General features: G+C 36.3%; 1 protein-coding gene across 1 annotated transcript in view; it reads right to left on the reverse strand.

Annotated features, from left to right (window-relative positions):
- ADD2 (adducin 2) overlaps positions 1–9,919 on the reverse strand; it is a 167,037-nt gene extending 157,118 nt beyond the window's left edge. The window contains exon 1 of the mRNA XM_074208398.1: positions 9,628–9,919. The gene's annotated coding sequence lies outside the window, so the exon portion shown is untranslated. The remainder of the gene's footprint in view (positions 1–9,627) is intronic.
- Positions 9,920–11,032: the final 1,113 nt, after the last annotated feature.

The raw sequence follows: 11,032 nt of genomic DNA on the forward strand, positions 1-11,032 counted from the left end.
TTCCTTAAGTGGCTTGCCCAGGGTCAATACAATCATGCAAATTAAATTGATTATATCATGATTCTTATTTGCTCAAAGAACTGGTAGGAGAATGAGGAGGAAATTTGAGGAAGAGACTTTTTTCCCCACAAGTTTGAGTGAAGATGAATGAACATTTGAATTTGGTGATATGAGTTCTTTTGCTAGGTTATAGCCCCATGATAGATGTTTATAGATGTTTATCAGCACCATTCATTAGCTGCTGGCATGGATACTGGCATTCAATGGACAGAAAACAATGATAGTTTTAAATATGAGAGGAAATTTGCCATTTATTTGGCAGAACATCATGTTGAATCATTTGTTCTCTTTTCTTAGAATTTAGAGTTTGAAATAATATTAGAAATCAAGTATTCTGGGGCAGCTAGGTGGCGCAGTGGAGTCAGGAGTACCTGAGTACAAATCTGGCCTCAGACACTTAATAATTGCCTAGCTGTGTGACCTTGGGCAAGTCACTTAGCCCCATTGCTTTGCAAAAACAAAAAACAAAAACAAACCCAAACAAACAAAACAGAGAGATCAAGTATTCTAAATCTTTCCTTTTAAAAAGGAAAAAAAAAAAAACTAAGACCCCAAAGGTGAAGAAAGACATTTGACCAGTGACATAAAAGTAATAAGCAACAAAGTTGGGTTTGAGATCCAGGTCCTCTTTCCCTAAATCCACTGCTCTTAACCTGAGAACCAAGGTCACTTCTTTGTCAGAATCTGGGCCCTGGCCTTTCTCTCATTTTTTGTTGATAAATTGAAGCATGTGGGTATGTGGTCCAATATAGATGAATAGAAACTACTGCAACCATTCAATCATTCCTCATTTCCTTCTGGCAATAAATCCTGCTTTTAGCCAATATCCACATGAAGTTCTCATTTGCTTAACATATTAAAGACAACCCTGAAGGGGAAAAAGTTCCAGAAAATTATTGAAGGGGGTATAGGAACAAAGAATTTCAGTTTCAAATGCTTTGCCTTAATGAAATGGTATGTGTTGTATGTATGTATTTATGTATGTATGTGTATGTGTTCAACTGTTTACTGAGTTAATGTGAGAGACTTACAAATTTATTTAGATTTAGAGTTGTAAGGGACCTTAGAGATTCTCCCTCACCTTTCCTCTCTTCCCTCTCCAGTGTTTTACAGAGTATTCAAAGGAAGCAAGTGGAAGTGAATTGTCCAATGTCACAGATTAAAGAATGGAGTGAGGGTTGGAACTCAGGAAATCTGACACCAAATTTAGAACTCTTTCTACCAGGCCATTCTACTCCTTTGTGCCTCTGCCTTCCAGTATGACCATGCCCATCTGGCACTTTGGTACATATAGCGTGGGTTAGTTTAATAAGAATTTCCCTTCTACCACCAACTGAGAACCTGGCATTGAAGAAATAAGAGCTTTGATTGGCTATTTCTTAGTTTTTTGTTTTGTTTTATTTTTTAAACTAGGGATTGCAGAATGGAAAAAAATGGAACTTGAAATCAGTTTTCTAACAATTTTCTAACAATTACTAACTGTGTGACAAGGGAAGTGCTATTTGATCTTTCCTTAGTTCCTTCATTTGTAAAATGGGTGTAGCAATGCAGACACTATCTGCCTCATAGAATTGAGAGAACGATGCTTTGCAAGCCTTAAAACACTTGTTAGGTGAGTGGCATAGCTATGAAGGAGATAATTGAGAGGATTAGACAAATCAAGGGATGAGAGGTTTGAGTAAAATGTTAAAATAGGAGACTTTGAGCAACCAGAAAACAATATAAGAGCACTGAACTCTGGAAGACACTAGGGGTGGAGGGACTAGAAAAGGATATTCAATGGGCACAAAATAAACTTCAAAATCTTGTGCGACCCTGGTGGCTCCCCTCAAAATGAAGCAAGTAAATGGACTAAGTAATCTCTGAGATCTGTTTCAGTTTCAAATACTATGAAGCTATGAACCAGTCTCTCAGGTGTGCTATAGGATCCTTGGTGATTAGAGTTAGCACTGACCTCAAAGCCAGGAAAAGCTCTGGTCAGGTCTTGGCAGCATGACTTGGGCAAATCACTTAACCTAGTGTTCTATGTCACTTTCTAAAACAGTAAGTGGTGGAAGAGATGCTGATTTGCTCCAGAAGATAGTGCCTTTTCATCTTGGAATTCCCTGTACAGATAAAACTACAGATCTCTATCCTTATGATAACAGCATTTATATCTACCTTAAGACCTAACAGAGAAGTTTTTTAGAATCACAGAATCTCAGACAGTAACTTAACCAACCCATGCTTGAACAACAATACACCTTACTTTGTCCCCAATAGCTAAAATATTTTAATACATTTCTAACAGAGATTATAATGATACATTCAAAAAGTGTTCATTAATCTCATGTTGAATTTATATCAGATATGCATAGATGGGTTCAACATTGAGAAAATAGCATAGTTAATCCTTTATCCATCTTTTGTCCGAAGATCTAAAATGAATGGAAACCTTCCAAGGCACTCAGTACCACTTGTAAATAGTTCTAATTATTAGGAAGTTTTTCCTTAGAGGCTAAGTCTGTTTCTTTGCAGTTTCACTGATTGCTTCTAATTTCCTGGATCCAACCAGAGGAAGTCAAATCCCACCTTCAATTCTTCAGACACTTGATGGCAGCTATCAATTCCCTCCCTACGCCTTCTTGCCTGCAGATTAAATCATATCCAGATTCCTTCAACTGATTGTCACATGGCAAACAGTGAGAACTTAACAAATAGTTGTTGAAGAATAAATTATTGCATTTAAAACAGATTTCCACACCCTTATCTTCCCTCTTTCAAAACTCTTTTTATTAGTTCACTAAAAACAGAAAGAAAAGGAAAGAAAAGCATAAGCAATACTTAAGAAACATCTGTGTTCCTGAATCAAGATAATCTTTTCTTTTACTTAAATCCCTCACAAGTGAGAATTTTGCTAAAGCAAACTACACGGTGAGAGAACACTTTTTAATTAATTTTTTCATTGTCTTTCAGAAAGAGTACTTACTTTATCCAGAAGAATTTAGAAATACATTCTATCAGACACTTAAAGATCAACCAAATTACAAAATTATTCCCAACAATAAAAAAGAAGATGCTTTATGAGAAAAACCTAATGTAGATTCCCAAACCAGGGAGCAATAAAGCGGGGGGGGGGGGGGGGGAATCATACAATATTACTAATCATTTCTTTTCCTGATCTGAGATTTCATCTGTGTAGGGAGTCCCCAGCAAGAAAACTCCCTCCATAAATTTTTCTGAAATTTAACATTTCGGAAAGTTACCTAAGCAGAACTTTGATTGTTTTGTTCAATTTCCTATTGTCAGTATGTGTCAGAAGTGGGACTTGAGTTCAGATCTTCAAAACACTTTGGCAGATTTGCAATACATTAAGCTATGCTACTTTTCCATCACTAAAGGATATTGACACAAAATATTTTAACATATTTCCAGCAAAGATTATAATTATATATTCAAAAAATATTCATTAATCTTATGCTGGATTTATACCTGATATGCATAGATGATTCAACATTGAGAAAATAGCATAGTAAATCCTATAAACACAAATTCATAGGATTTTAATAATAGAAATCTCTCTCTCTCTCTCTCTCTCTCTCTCTCTCTCTCTCTCTCTCTCTCTCTCTCTCTCTCTCTCTCTCTCCCAGTGGAAGGTAGGATCTTTGGGGAAAGGGATTATTTGGCTTTTGTGTGAATACCTACTATCTGCTTAGCACTGAACACAATACTAAATATATGGTAGGTCCTTAATAAATGTGGTTTGATTGAACAGATACAGAAAAAACTTTGATAAATAATATCAAATATATATGATTTTTAAAAATACCCTTAAAATATAGAAATACTTTTCAAAAGTTAGCTTTTTAAAACCAAGAACTAGTAGTGTTTGTTTTGGAGGAGCATGAGACATTTTTGCAATGAATTCTGAAGTAAAGTGAGAATGACTCCTTTTTTCATGAATAAAATCAATTTAAGACTAAGAAGAAAGTTAGCAAATGGCAAAATAAAACAAATCACACTGAGTATCTTATACAAGTCTGACACCAAAGATATATAAGAAAGACATAAATTTTTTAAATTAAAATATATTCTTCAATAAAGTAGTGAGAAACATAAACAATTTTAAAAAGAAATATATCAACAACTATGTGAAAAATACTAAAAATCACTAATAATAATTAAAATTCCAGTTAAAACAATTCAAGGATATTATATCATACCTGCCAAGCTGGCAAAGACAAAGGATAAAACTAGTCAATGTTGGAAGGTTATTAGAAGTCAGGTGAAAATCAGACACAATTCATTCTTGTGGGTGTTCAACTTAAAGAATTGTGATTTAATTTAGATGTTGTGAAAATCAATTTGGAACCAGGAGAAAATAAATTACAAAATACAAAAAAAATAAATTACAAAATACAAAAAAACTTCCACTACTTAACATATATATCTCAGAAAGAATGATCTCTCTTTTCCTGAGTCTTATGATACCTAACTCTATTATTTAGTCTTTAGCTGGACTTCCATGCACTCCAAACCTGAGTTCTTTTCCAGTCTATCCCTTTTGGATTGGCTACCCTCTCCCTGTCTTGACCCCTTAGTGAGCCAATCTCCTACTCTACTAAACTGCGCACCTCTATGTCCTATTACTGACACACCCTACCAAACCCCAGCTCTACCAATCACCCTCTTATTCACCTGAGCTTTTGGAACCACAAAACTATTCTGACTGTGTCCACTAAAAATCACATTTGTATTGTAGCCCATATAAATTCTGGGACACCTTCTTCCAACTTTTACTCCTACTGGATGAGTTGAGTATCCAAAGCTTAGCTAGCTACATCTCTCTCATAAAGATAAGACCATTCTTTTCCTTCTAACCCCACTTCAGGATAAATGTTAAGTAGTGGCAGTCATTCAGTCAAAGACTGTAAGCTATTTAGTAATTCTGGGGGACATAAGCCCAGATTAATTTCTAGTCATCTAGTCAGAGACTATAAACTATTTAGTAATTTGGGGGGGACGACATAAATCCAGATTAATTTCCAATTCACAATTCTACAATCAGTATGTTTATGTGTCTGACTTCTCACCATCTTTGCAGTATTGACTAATTTTATCCTTTGACTTTGCTCTCTTAGAAGGTGTTTGGACTTGAGGCGTGGAAGAGGAGGGGTGATTCTCTAATAACTTTGATTCCAGTCTCTATTTACTTTCAGCCAAGATTATCAAATGAGAATCATTTTATCAGCTAGCCTTACTTAGCTAAAGGCAGGGATTGAACCCTGATGAGCCCTGACTCCAAGGTTGGCCCTGTTATTTATGATCCTCTGCATCTTAAAGTGCATTTATTCCATTTTTATTTATAATGCTTATTAATGTATCCATTATATGGAAGATACTGTGCTAGAGGATGTAAGAGGAAAGAGCATAGTCACCGCCTTTAAGGACCATACGGTCTAGTAGGGGAACTAAGATATGACAAATACCTAAAAAAATTAAAATAAAATGAGACAGATATTATTTCTTCTTAGTGGATAAGGAAGGTGTATCTTCCTCTGGTGCAAATAGATGTACCATTAGAACTTGACCTTTAAAGACAACTATGACTGGCAGCAGTGGAGAGAGTTCCAAGTTTGGAGTCAGGAAGACTCATCTTCCCAAGTTCAAATCTGACCTAAGACCTGTGTGACCTTTAGCTATGTGACCCTGGCCAAGTCACCTAACCTAGTTTGCCTTAATTTCATCATCTGTAAAATAAACTAGAGAAGGAAATAGCAAACCATTCCAGTACCTTTACCAAGAAAATACCAAAGTGTGTGTGTGTGTGGGGGGGTCATGAGTAGTCAGACACAATTGATTAACAAGAAAAATGATTGATAGTCAATTGGAACAGCAAATACAGTGCTGGATTTGGAGTCAGGAAGAACTGAGTTCACATCTTGCTTTACACACATAACAACTAGCCCCTAACTCCTAGGGTGGTTGTTAGGATAAAATATTTGTAAATTGCTCTACAAACTTTAAAGTGTTGTATAAATACTGTCTATCATAATTACTGCTACTTAGATAAGTAGAATGCCTTTTGGTGGTATAATGGTAGTTTTTCCACATAAAATGATAATATCTTAATTGTGAATGCTCTGTCATAATCAATGAACTTTTATTAAGTGCCTACTTGGTGCCAGAGACCTGTAAGTTGTTAAAGTCCTTACAACTACAACCACTCTAGTTCCAGATCTTCTTTGGTTGTATTTTCTTGGGTTTGATGTACCCCTGAGGTGGTCTTTTTAGGACTTTAAAATGCCCATCTCTTCTCCACTCCCCCTTATTCCTCATCTCTGATTTGACTCTTCTATTCCTAGGAATCATCTCAAGGTTATCCCTCTGTTTCAGCACTGAAAGTAGAGCTTTTGATGGGGCCCTGACAGATGGAAACTTCCAGTCTTTTTTTTTTTGCATAGATTCATTATGCAGATTAATTCTTAGTCAGAAGTTAATCTGCCCAGTTTTATGGAGGAATAGAAGATTTGGGACTGGAAGAAGCCTTAGAGATTTAGTCCAATCACTTTATTTTGAGCCTTGAGAAAAGAAGTAACTAAATTAGATGTCTGACTTATGAATTCACAAATAACTTGCAGTTTATCCAAGATGTTAATATTTGGAATTATTTTGTGGATACTTATTTTTAATAGTAGTATCCTTTCCCAATCTTTAGTTTCTTGACTTTTCATGATGCCCATTGACTGGTCCCTAAGGTGTATGACTTTGGGCAAGTCATTTAAACTCTATGTTTTACATTAGTAAAAAATCAAAATTAATTAAAAGGAGATGATTGGACTAGTTAAAATAAGGTCTTTTCTAAACTTTATGAATTTTTGAGAGTCTTGTATTCTGCCTAATTGCAAAAGGATTTAATAATTTAGTCATTAGAGAGCAACAAGGAGGGACTGAAAGAGAAATTAACTGGACATCAGAAGATCTGATATCTAGTTCTATTCATATGTGTGTGGCCATAGATGAATCACTTGATATTCCTGGGTCTCAGTTTACTGGGTCTCAGTTTGCTATTTTGTAAAATGAGGGATTGGACCAAATGACCATGACCTCAAAGTTCCCTCCAAGTCTAACAATATATAATTTTACCATCTACAAAATGAGTAGGTCTGCCATATAGAAATTTAATTATTTTGGGGGGGGGGGGGGGATGAGTACTTATTAAAGAAATAGATATCCAGGGGCGGCTAGGTGGTGCAGTGGATAAAGCACCGGCCCTGGAGTCAGGAGTACCTGGGTTCAAATCCGGTCTCAGACACTTAATAATTACCTAGCCGTTGGGCCTTGGGCAAGCCACTTAACCCCATTGCCTTGCAAAAACCTTAAAAATAAAAAAAAATTCAAAAAAGAAATAGATATTCAGAGGGAATATATCATCTCTTCCTTGATGTGATATCTTTTTAGATTGTTCAATATAAACCTATCAGGGTATAACTCCATCTTTTCTATTTAAAATTTTATTAGTCTTCAAAGAAACAACTGCTATGAAAGAACCTAAGTAAAAAATGATTTCTCTCAACTATTTTAGCCATTGAACCAACATCTAAAATAAATTCTAACTTTACAAGACTAGAAACTATATATTGAAATTTTTATCTTGCTCACCCAAGGCATTTTTATAATTAATATTAGGCATAGAGACAGACAATCAGACTTTGACTGTTTCTAACCTAATTAGGCAAGATAATTATTTTGGGTTTTAAGGGGAGGACTGAAGGGGGAAATGGGGGAGGGGAGAAAGATTTATGTGTAGAGGGTTTTCCCATAAAGAAATTATAGTCATAGAATCAAAAAGGTCATTTTTCTTAAGGCTTTGCAAATATGCTTACACACATAAATTTGCTTTGCTTTAATTTACAAATAATCTAAATTGCATTTTTTAGTTTGTATAAAGAAAATATTATTATCTAGTGGTGAGTACAATGAAACTCTGACCCTTTTCTGATTAAGAATGAAAACAGGTGGAATTGTACAAAGGTTACATGTGTGTGTAAATATATATGTATATATATACATATATATATATTTAACCATAAATAAATACTCAATACAAATTTTTTAGATGACAGAAGGAAGATTTTACAAGAATAGAATTTCACAGGGACCTTTGATTTTCATCTCAAGTACTTTCGTTCAGGTCTTTTGAAAAACTGATTCATGTCCCCAAACAATATCAACTCCCAATTAAAATAATCAATTTAAATATGTCCCAGACCTCTAAAAACTCAGTTTTGTCTGCAGAGGACTCTAAAGTATTGAAACATGAAGATAGCCAAACTTGACTTCTCTGAAGTGGTGGTCTTTTTGCAAAAGCCTCTTGGCCAAGTAGAATCATGACCCCCTCCATTGGGGTTACTCAGAAAACATTCATATGCCAATTTAGTGCATTGAAATTCAATTTATATTATCTACAGAGCAATTTTGAGACAGTGAAACCTTTACAGTGCAGACCACAAGTGGAGTCGGAGAAAAGAGATGAAGCAGATGGCCACTGATCATGTGTCAGAAATGAAGGATAGTCCCTTTTTTTTTATTTTGTATGATGGCTTTTTTTTCCTTTCTCCTTGGAGGGGTGGGGTGTTGACTGGGCGGGTAGGGACTTGGACAAGGGAGGAAGAAAGAAAACAAGACAATAGGATAGACGGAAGACTATATGGCAAACATCCTTAAGAAGGCCACACCAGGTACATTGCTCATTGGCTTCAAAACAAGATTATACTTGTCCTTGCCTCACAGATGTACCAAAGGGAACAAATGAAAGGGGAGGAAGGAGGAGGAGGAAGGGGTGGAAGAAGAGGGAGAAGAAGAAAAAAAGGGGGAGAAAGAGCAGCAAGCTCAAGAATAAACAAAAATGACATGACTTTCACAGGTACTGACCGCTGAGTAATTGATACTTGAAAAATGAAAACCCCCCTAGAAGACAATTATATGCCAGTCTCTCTTAATATTTTCAGTTTTTAGCTCACCCTGCCCCTCATCTGTGAAATAGCTGCAAAGCATGTTTCTGTGTATGTTGCTACCAAGCGCACAGGAGGTAACCCCCAAGAGTAAATTATGCAGAAACCTTGAAGCCACAAGCCAGACTGAACACAAATTTTTACCCTCTAAAAGGTGGGGGAGGGCAGAAGGAAAAAAACCCCCCACAGTCTTTTCTTTAAAAAAAAAAACACAACACAATTCACCTGTAATTGAGATAAACCTATATGAAAATGAATATTCATTCACCTTCTGCAATAGTAAAATTACTTATTACTGTTTTATGCAGACTAGTCTAGGAGATTATACTCCAGAGACGTTCATTTCACAGGGCCACGGAATTAGACTGTCATCAATCTTTTGGTATTTCTGTGATACGAATAGACACAAAACACCATGACAGTGAAAAATACATCGCAAAAATTTTTTTAAAACATCAGATGTCCACATATAGAAGCATATCATCTGCCTAATAATATACCACAGATTTTCAAATAACATTCAAAAGAAATGAATGTACAGACTTAGCCATTTCCACACCCACGACTGCCTTACCTCCTTAGAGCATCTTAGCCATAACTGATCCGCTGTGGCCAATTTTTAGATCTGAAGTCCACCCAGCTAATCTGCAGAGGATCCTTTTGCATCCATCCTCAGCCTCACTCTTGCCTGCCCACACCTGGCTGGCAGTGCCCTCCCCAGGACACAGCCTCTTCACTTTAAGGATAATTAAAGACCAGAGGCTGCTGCTGTATGACAAAGGTTTTCTTCCCAGTCCCCTCCCTTATAGCCCTGCGATCAAAATTAAATCCATCTCCCGCATGAGGCTTCAGAGGAATGAGAGTGCTTTACTGGTTGCCTATACTGACAAAGAGAAGGACCCCCCCCCCCCAATGCATCCAGAGCCCCCTCTAGTGGGCCATAGCCCCCAATGCAGCTCCAGAAGAAACCTTGCTGCAATCCCCACCTACTCTCTGTTGCGGCAGTCAGGAAGATGATGCAACAGACCAGATTTGATGTCATAGACTGTTGGAGCTGGAAGAGGCCAGAGAGATGCGCTAGTAGGAGTCTTTTGCAAGAAAAGACATGGGGTCCAAGGGAAGTGATTGGAAATCTAGAAACAAATTAGTGGCAAAACAATTTTTAAGAACTTTTCAGATTCCATCCAATCCAGGTATTTTTTTTTAAATGACCATTAACCAATATTGTCCATTTGCACTGGGAGGAGGTAGGGTAGGAATCTTAAATTTGAACTTAGTTAACAGAGGCAATATGATGTGGTGAAATGTAAGGGAATTCTACTTATGAGTTGTTCTATTAAGCAAGTCACTTTCCTCCCTGAGTCTTTATTTTTATCACTCATAAAAATAAAAATTGATGTGAAGAAATTGCTTTGTAAACCTTAAAATACTATACAAAATCTTCTTCCTGTGTACTTGATCCTATCTCCTTCCATCTCCTTAAGAATTAATTATTCTAGGACAGTTAGGTGGTACAGTGGATAGAGCATCTGCCTTGGAGTCAGGAGGACCTGAGTTCAAACTTGACCTCAGACACTTAATAATTACCTAGCTGTGAGACTTTGGGCAAGTCACTTAACCCCATTGCCTTGCAGAAACAAAAGACCAAAAAAAAAGAATTAATTATTCTTCCTTTATCATAATTTTTCATTTCTCTCTCTCTACTTTAATATATTTTGAATGAAAATATGTTGTTTCACTACATCCTTTAAAAAATATTGCCACATCCTTTAATCTTTTTGTTTGTTTGTTTTTGCAAGGCAATGGGGTTAAGTGATTTGCCCAAGGTCACGCAGTTAGGTAATTATTTAGTGTCTGAGGCCGAATTTCAACTCAGGTCCTCCTGACTCAAGGGCCCGTGCTCTATCCACGGTGCCATCTACTTGCTCCTGCATCCTTTAATCTTAGTAAGCCTCTTAGTATATCATATTGCATCTTAC

The sequence above is a fragment of the Macrotis lagotis genome, chromosome 1, assembly GCF_037893015.1.
Source record: "Macrotis lagotis isolate mMagLag1 chromosome 1, bilby.v1.9.chrom.fasta, whole genome shotgun sequence".
NCBI classification, from domain to species: domain Eukaryota; kingdom Metazoa; phylum Chordata; class Mammalia; order Peramelemorphia; family Peramelidae; genus Macrotis; species Macrotis lagotis.